Here is an 8,303-nt window from a genome sequence, read left to right on the forward strand (position 1 = left end):
GTCTCCTGAACTTCCAGGCCAGTGCCTTTGCCAGCTCCTTTTAAGTTTCTCCACAGTTCTCAAAAACTGTTTTTGAGAAAGACTGTGTGTGGCCAGGGCACGGTGGCTTATGCCTGTAATCCCAGCACTCTGGGAGGCCAAGGCTGGTGGATTGCTTGAGCTCAGGATTTGGAGACCAGCCTGAGCAAGGGCGAGATTCCATCCCTAAAAATAGCCAGGCATTGTGGTGGGCACCTATCATCCCAGGTACTCAGGAGGCTGAGGCAAAAGGATTGCTGAAACCCAAGTGTTTGAGGTTGCTGTGGAATATCATGACACCACGGCACTCTACCCAGGGCAACAGAGTGAGCAGAAAGAAAGACTGTGTGTGTGTATAAATTTATAGCTTCCAGTTGCTAACAATGAACAAAACATACTTTTGTAATTAGGCTGAAAACTCCTGAAATTCCTTTTTTAAAAAAGAAGATATCTGGTCCTTATTTACTGTAAGGATTGAATAAATGTTAATAGCCTAAATTACTAACTGTCCTACAGGGACATGGGTTTTAATAGTACCACAAGTCTTAAAGAAGTAAAACTCTTTAGCTAGGCATCTCTGAGCCTCCCGGGGCCTCCTGCAGTAACTCTGACCACATGGTTGCCTCCTGCTGTTCTAAGACCAAAGAGCAAAGCCAAGCCTTCTCACCACCAGTAGGGCTCCAGACTGAATGGCCATGAACCACAACGTGATCTGGGCTCACCTGGCTGAATGTCACAATCCAAAGTGTGCTCCACGCATTCCTCTGCCCTGTGAGCAAAATGTGGCATGGCACAATGGAAACTTTGTGTAATCCATTCCATTTCGAATTACCAATGAGTTGAATTTTATGAAATGCTAAAGGACTGGATTCTAAAAGTCCCTCTTAGCAGGATACTATTGGTTTGCTCACATGACTGTTATTTTCCTTGTCCAGGAGTGGAAGGTTTTCCAAACCTGTCTTTCTTCTTCCACTTATTACAGCTCCCTCACAAACACCTGTTTTCTATTTTCTGTAAAGCACCATGGGAGACGCAAAATGGCATTTCATGCTAAATGGTGTTATTCTCTGGTTAAGAAGAGAATGGAGGCTTACGACGTCTGGAGCTTTGTTTTGTCTACCCTTCAGATCAGTGTCTAGAAAAGTATCTGCCACAGAAAAGGCACCCAGGAAATATTTGCATAATGCATGAATAAATGTTAGTCATTTATTTAGCTAGTGTTTATGCCTCCTTTCTCCTTCCCACATTTTTTTTTAAAGATGAGGTTTTGTTATATTGCCCAGGCTGAACTCAAACTCCTGGGCTCAAGTGATAACCCCAAGTGCCTGAGTCTACAGCCTGGTGTCACGTGCCTGGTGTGCCCCTACTGTTCTAAGTACAGTTGCTACCTCATTTAAACTCTATGAGGTAGAAACTACTAATATTCCCATTTTGCAAATGGGGAAACTGAGGTTTAGAGAGTTTCAACTTTCTTAGAGTTGCCCAGTGGTGATCCTAGGATTTGTAGCAAAGTTATCTGGCCTTGAAACCTGTTCTCTGCCTCTATATGTTATGCTGTCTTCTTGTTCAGCACAAAAGAAACTCCTTAGATGTAATCAAGAGGTGTTTGTTTGTTTTTTGAGACAAGAGTCTCATTCTGTTGCTCAGGGCAGAGTGTCATGGCATCAGCCTAGATCACCACAGCCTCAAACTGCTGGGTTCAAGCCATTTTCCTACCTCAGCCTCCTGAGTAGCTGGGAAAACAGGTGCTTTCCTTAATGCCCAGCTTATTTTTCTATTTTTTTGATAGAGACGGGATTTCACTTTGCTCAGGCTGTTCTCAAACTCCTGAGCCCAAGTGATACTCCACTTTGCTTCCCAGAGTGCTAGGATTACAGGTATTAGCCACTGAACCCAGGGCCAAGAGGTGTGTTTATAATTGCATCATATTTGTGATATGAATAACAGGCAAGAAAGTTTTGAAGAGTTTGAACCAGACGTGGGAGTAAATTTGTCCTTGAATGATGGGTAGGATTTGAACAGGTCAAAAGTAGAGTTCATCTCCCTTTGACTTCTGGGAGAAGTTAACTTGAAATTCTCTCTAAAATATTATCATCTTATAAAATATTATAGTATTATTTTTCATGTTTAACCCAGTTTCTTCATTGCCGTTCACCACCATTTTAAACAGCTTGTATGGGTTGGAATCCATTATTTTTTTTTTTTTTTTTTTTGGCCGGGGCTGGGTTTGAACCCGCCACCTCCGGCATATGGGACCGGCGCCCTACTCACTGAGCCACAGGCGCCGCCCTGGAATCCATTTTTTTAATTATTATTTTTAAAATATTTTTTGAGACAGAATCTCACTATGTCACCCTTGGTAGAGTGCCCTGGCATCACAGTTCACAGCAACCTTAAACTGTTGGGCTTAAGAGATTCTCTTGCCTCAGCCTCCCAAGTAGCTGGGACTACAGGCGCCCGCCACAACGTCTAGCTATTTTTTTCTGGTTGCAGCTGGCCCGGGTCGGGTTTGAACCCGCCACCCTTGGCGTATGTGGCTGGCACTGTAACAATTGTGCTATGGGCACCGAGCCATTTTTTATTTATTTATTTTTTTTGAGTTGGACTCTGGCTCTGCTGCCCAGGCTGGAGTGCAGTGGCACTAATGCAGCTCAGTGCAGCCTCAACCTCCTGAGTCCAGGTGATCCTCCCACTTCAGCTTCCTGAATAGCTGGAATCACAGACCCATGCTTCCATGCCATGCCTGGCTAGTTTTTAAATTATTTTTTGTAGAGATAAGTTTTTGTAGAAATGGAGGTCTCACTATGTTGCCCAGGTTGGTTGAAGCTCCTAGCCTCAAGAAATCCTCCTGCCTCACCCTTCCTAAGTGCTGGGATTACCAGCATGACCACAACACCTGGCCTCCTTAGAATCAAATCTTGTTCATATTTCTTATAAGCTCAGCACCATGTATCACCTTCTTTTTGTTTTTGTTTTTGAGCTAGGGTCTCACTCTGTCACCCAGGCCCAAGTACAGTGGCATGATCATAGTTCACTGCAGCCTAGAACTTCTGGGCTTAAATGATCCTCCTGCCTCAGCCTCCTGAGTAGCTAGGACTTGTTATGTTGCCCAGGCCCAAGTAGTTAGGGTTACAGAAGCATGCCACTTGGCAAACTTTGTAATTTTTTTGCAAAGACAAGGTCTTACTGTGTTGTCCAGGTTGGTCTTGAACTCCTGACCTCAAGCCATCCTTCTGCCTTGGCCTCCCGAAGCACTGTGATTATAGGCATGAGCCACTCTGCTGCCAGGCCTTCTTTTTAATTTGAGTTGGATTAATCATCTTTGCAAGGTAAGCTTGATGAGCTTGGGAAGGCTATGTACACCAACGTATCTTTGCCAAGTCTTGCATTCTGATAAGAATTTTCATGTTTTCCTCCAACTCCTCCTCTTCTTTTGAAGACAACACAAAGGAAAAAAAAAAACACTCCTCGTTATATGAAATCATTTCTGACGAGCTCAGATTTCTCTAGGTGCTGGCCCAGGTGTGACTGTTGTTCTATTATACCTACATTCTTCCTACTCTTGAGGGATTTTAAAAAATGAACTTAATGGCTTGGACTTGTTTTAATTTTCTCTAACTTATTTATTTTCTCTGAGGTCAAGGACATTTTGTAAATTCAAAAATACCGAAAGTATTTTGCACACAATGAAATATCCTTAAGAAAAGTCAGATCAGAGTCAGAGTATTTCCCCAAGGAAAGGAAATGCACAAAATGTCAAATGATTAATTGAGAAAACAAAGAGAACTAACTTATCTCCCAAACTCGTTCCTAAGGTATGCTCTTCCCATTATGAAACATGGTCTAGTCTGCACTGTTTGTTTTTTGAAATGAAACTTTAATGGGAGAAATTTATTACTGCATTTTCTGTTTTTCACACTAACATTCTTTCTCTTGCCAAACATTTTGCTATGAGCTCAGGCATTTATTCCCGATACATTTTTGCAGCCTGTTCAGGTGTTCGTTTTTCTTGTTTCCAGTAAATATTTTACTAAATTTTCAAGTTAAGCTTCTTTAAATGTAGTTGGTCACCGTATCTTTGAAGAGAGAGATTATATGCATAATCACATATGTACATATATATGTGATTAAATGTAGTAAGGAACACAAATCCTGGTTTGAGTTTCACTCTGTTAAGTAGGGTCTTTACAATTTGAGGATCTGATATTTATAAATAAGTTAATTATGCTTGCTATCTGAAGAGTGACTAGATCATGAATGACCTAATTAATAAAGATATAGTGATTCAAATTAAGTCAACAAAATGACCAAAATCAACAAATTGATAAATAAATATTTCTTTTTTTATTAATGCATACATTAATGTATTAATGTATTACATTAATGTGTACATTAATGCATTTATGGGGTATAACATGCTGATTTGATATACAACGTGGAATGCTTACATCAAACTAATTAACATAACCATCCCCTCCTTTACTTATTTGTTGTGGTAAGACATTTATACTCTACTCTTAATAGTTTTCAAATGTACCATTGCATTATGCACATTAGGTGAGGTCCCACCAAATACTCCCTACTCCCTCCTCCCGCTCCCCCCTTCCCTCTTCCTTCCTTTCTGGGTTATAGTTGTGTTTTATCATTCATATGAATGTACAGGTGATTATATATTGGTTTCATAGTAGTATTGAGTACATTGGATACTTTTTCTTTCATCCTTGAGATACTTTATTAAGAAGAATATGTTCCAGCATTGTGGTACATGTATACTGTGGAATACTATGCAGCCATAAAGAAGATGGTGAAAATAAATATTTCTTAAGCACCAACAATACATAAAGCTAAACTTCCAAGTGGAAGCAAAGATGTTGCGGCTTGGAGTAGGCAGCTCATTAGCACTGTTCTTTCTTATTCTGGTAAGAATGAGCTCTTTCCAGCTTCTTATTTTCTAAGTTACGCAAAGAAGGTAGGAATTTGACTCTCAAACCCAATCTGTCAGTTTTTGTAACTGACATTTTGCAATGCATTCTACTCCATTAGCAGTGGTACCATATAATATGACTTCTCATTTACTTTGGAATTAATTCAAACTTTTCATTATCCTAAGAAACCTTCCCCATGCCTATAAGAATGAATTATCTAATACCCACAAGTCAAATTTTTGAAATGCCAATAGATTTATCTTTGCCCCAATATCAGCACCTGTCAGGTACTCAGGGGACTATAAAGATGCATAAATAATAGTAGTAGAAGTAATAAAAACAATAGTGGGAAAAAATGGTAAAAGTAATAGTTAATGTTTATTGAATGCTGTCTACCTAGGTACCATGTGAGGCTCTTTGTCTGCAATTAAAACTATTATTTAACAGAAGAAAAAACCAAACTTCAGAGTGCTAAAGTAACCTCACAGAGTCCTAGGCACAAAATTCTTTGTTTCCTAAAAATTTGCTAGAACTCATTGAAACTACCTGGGTGTTTTTCTTTTTTAAGAGCGGAAGTTTTCAGCTATCATTTCAATTTACTACTTGTAATTGTATAGATTAAGTTTTCTTCTCTGGGTTTAAAGCTATACATTGCATTTTTATACGTATGGTGATTACCTATAGATAAGCCCAGTGTCTTATTTATTTTCATCTATCGAGTTTGTATGTTTTTCAGTGTCCTTATTTCCTCTAACGCGGACAAGCAATTTAGTGTGCTTCCTCTCACTCTGTTCTCTTTCCCCACCGCTATCCCACATCTTATGCTAATATTTTCTAGAGTTGTAATAATTCTGAGTCATTATCTTTTTCTTTGTTTTGGTCCTAGTCTTTTAAAGATAACTTTCACATTGTTTGAATTTTCTATGCCCTCAATGACTTGTTTTTGTCTGCTTATTCTATCAGTTATACAGGGAGGTGTGTTAAAGTCTCCCATTATGATTGTGGATAATTTTATTTTTTCTGTTAGATTTTTCAATTTTGTATAACAGAATTTGAATGTACGTTGATAGATGACCAGATTTAGCATAATTATGTTTTCCTGGTGAATCTGATCTTTATCACTGTAAAATGTTCTCTTTCATCTTTAGTAAAACTTCTTACCTACCTGAATGTCTATTTTGTGCGATACTAGTATTACAGCTATGTCTTAGTCAGTTTGAGTTGTCATAACAGAGTACTATAGACTAGAGGGCTTACAAACAACAGAAATTTAAATCTGGAAGTCTAAGAGCAGGGTATCAGCATGGTTGGGTTGGGGGTAAGGGCTCTCTTCCAGGCTGCAGACTGACACCTTCTCAATGTATCCTCACAGTGCAGAATGAGAGCTGGAGAGATTCCTGGAGTTCCTTTTATTAGGGACAAGGGCTCTACTTTCAAGACCTAAATTACCTACCAAAGGCCCCACCTCCTAATATCATCACACTTGGGGTTAGGATTACAACATATGAATTTTGGGGGGACACATTCAGTCTGTAACATTAGGGTTTTTTTTTTTTTTGTTTGTTTGTTTTTTGGTATTAAGCATGTTTTAGCTTTTCCCCACATTTCATTTTCCATCCTTTTGTTCTTGTTTTTTAGTTAAAGTGTGTGTTATGGACTGAATGTGCATATCCCTCCAAAATTCATACCCTGGAACCCTACCCCATTGCATCTGTATTTGGAGACGGGCCTCTAAGAAAATAATTAAGGTTAAATAAGGTAATAACAATTTGCCTACTGGAAGGTAAGAGCCAAAATAAATGATGCTTCTATCTCACTTACCACCCCCCCGTGCCACCCCAGGACATTCGACTCTGAAATTCAAAAAATTTACAAATATCCCATTGATTTTATCTTAGACAGGTGTTGTTATCATTATTATTTTGGTATTTACACTTAGATAAATGGGAGATAGAAAGAATTTACAATATAAAGTCAGTAGGAGGGGAAAAAGTTCTGTTTCCCCAGGTTCTGTTCCCAATCTCCAATTGCTGGCTTAAGAACCATCAGCCTTTGAAGTCTTAAGGTCACCTTTCAGGAGTTTTGGGGTATTGCTGGATGCTCTTGGCAAGTTTATTGTATACACAAAGATAATGAAAGAAAAGTTGGGGGAACAGGTATTGGTTAAGGAAAGGAATCATAGATTAAAGTGATTAAAAAAAAGAGAGGAAATAAAGGAAGGCAGAATGGTAGAGAAAAGAGACTAGAAAGTGATATTTTGTGGAAAGAAGCATGTGATGACCACACCTCAGATATGCAGTGTCCTATTAAAAACAGCACCATCATACTAATTTCTGTTATGAAAAAAGGGCATTTCAGGAACTTCAGCTTCTTTAACAATGAAAGGTACAAACAGTTTAACTCTTTTGTCTTTTTGGTTAAATTTTATTTATACATTGCCCTATAAAATTTTAAAATATTATATAATGTGATATTTTGGTATGTATATACATTGTAAAATTATTAAATCAAACATAATTAACATATTCTTCATTTCACATAGTTTTTTTTGTGGTAAGAGCATTTAAGATCTATTTTCTTAGCAATTTTCAAGTTTATAATATGTTACTACTGACTGTAGTCACCATGCTATACGATAGATCTCCAGAATTTGTTCATACTATCTAACTCACACTTTCTACTCTTTGACCTGGTTTAACTCAAAAAGCAAAGATTGGAAGGGAATCTACCTCTTTCTAGTTCTGTGACCTTCCCTTCCTTCCTTCCTTCCTTCCTTTCAGACAGAGTCTCACTATGTCACCCTAGGTAGAGTGCTCTGGCATCACAGTTCACAGCAACCTCAAACTCTTAGGCTTAAGTGATTCTCCTGCCTCAGCCTCTTAAGTAGGTGGGACTACAGGCACCCGCCACAATGCTGCAGCTATTTTTGGATGCCATTGTCATTGTTGTTCAGCAGGCCTGGGCTGGGCTTGAACCCGCCACCCTAGTGTATGTGGCCCGTGCCCTTACTCACTGAGCTATAGGTGCCAAGCCACCTTCACTTCTTTAAACTTTCATCTCATTTGTAAAATGAGTATCATAATAGTAGCCACTTCATGGGGTAGTTAGGGGGATTAAATAAAATATTCATAATTAAAATCCTGGAACATTATAAGCAGTCAGTATTACTTTTTATATTATCATTATTGTTATAATTATTATTATTATTGGCATACTAGGTTGGCAACAGTAAATTATAAGCCTCATGTTTAATTAAAAATGAGTCTAGCAGCTACAAGAGTCAGCGGTTTAATGAAGAACTAGCTGTGATAAAAATTTAATTTATATTTGTCTTTGGTTAAGAAAATTGTATTTTCTCTA

Source organism: Nycticebus coucang, chromosome 16, assembly GCF_027406575.1.
Source record: "Nycticebus coucang isolate mNycCou1 chromosome 16, mNycCou1.pri, whole genome shotgun sequence".
Classification (NCBI taxonomy): domain Eukaryota; kingdom Metazoa; phylum Chordata; class Mammalia; order Primates; family Lorisidae; genus Nycticebus; species Nycticebus coucang.